A 1,204-nucleotide genomic window follows, 5' to 3' on the forward strand; every position below is an offset into this window, starting at 1 on the left:
AACCTTCACCCATGGACATTCATGTAGTTAATTCCACTCCGCCCAGTGCCACTCTTTCTAACAGTGACTGTGTTCGTCCCACAAAAAGTGTGCGTCGACGTCGCCGGAAATCACGTCGATTAGCAAGTGATTCTGTACCAGTGTCTGTTCACGTTGCACGAGACAGTCGCTCTTATCGTCAGCAGGACAATAAACTTTTTGTAGACTTGGACATTAATGGTAACGTGATCCCGTTCCCGCTCGATACAGGAGCTGCGGTTTCTCTGATCACTAAAGACATGTACAACCAACTGGGCACTCCTCCGTTGCGTGCCGCAAATGTTCAACTAACTACATATTCAGGTCACACGATCCCTGTGTTAGGACAGTGCAGCCTTCTTGCAACATACAAGGGACAAACAAAACTTGTGTCTTTTTACGTCCTTCGTTCTTCTTCTGCAGTGAACTTATTTGGTGTGGATTTGTTTCAGTTGTTTAACTTGTCAATAGTCAATCAGGTCCTATCAGTGAACCAGACTGTGCCTTCCGCCAGTGTTTCTCGTCTATGTGAAGAATTTGCAGACATTTTTGCACCGGGCCTTGGTTGCGCTAAGAACTATAAAGCACATTTGGAACTGAAAGTAAACGCGCAACCGAAATTTTTCAGAGCGTGTAATGTTCCCCACGCATTGTGTGATGAGGTCGCAAGAACATTACACGATTTAGAATCACAAGGTGTGATTGAACGTGTGCAAGCTTCTCTCTGGGCATCACCCTTAGCGATTTTGCCAAAACCTTCTGGAAATCTGCGACTTTGTGTGGACTTCAAGGCCACAGTGAATCCACAACTAGTGATTGCCGCTTTTCCTTTACCCCGACCGGAAGATCTTTTTGACAAACTGTGCCCGGGTACATATTTTTCGAAGTTGGACCTAGCCGATGCCTACTTTTAAATACCGGTGGACGAAGAATCCCAGTGCGTCTTGGTGGTTAACACGCATCTTGGTTTGTACCGATTCAAAAGACTGCCATTCGGGTGTGCATCCGCTCCTGCATTGTTTCAGCAATATTTACGAACTGTTTGTGCGTCGGTTCCTACTGCAGCGAACTATCTGGACGATATTGTGATCTCTGGAAAGACAGCAGATGAACATTTAGCAAATCTTCGAACATTATTTCAGGTTTTGCAACAAAATGGTCTTCGGTTGCGGAAGGACAAATGTGT

The sequence above is a fragment of the Schistocerca americana genome, chromosome 2 (assembly GCF_021461395.2).
Source record: "Schistocerca americana isolate TAMUIC-IGC-003095 chromosome 2, iqSchAmer2.1, whole genome shotgun sequence".
Taxonomy (NCBI): domain Eukaryota; kingdom Metazoa; phylum Arthropoda; class Insecta; order Orthoptera; family Acrididae; genus Schistocerca; species Schistocerca americana.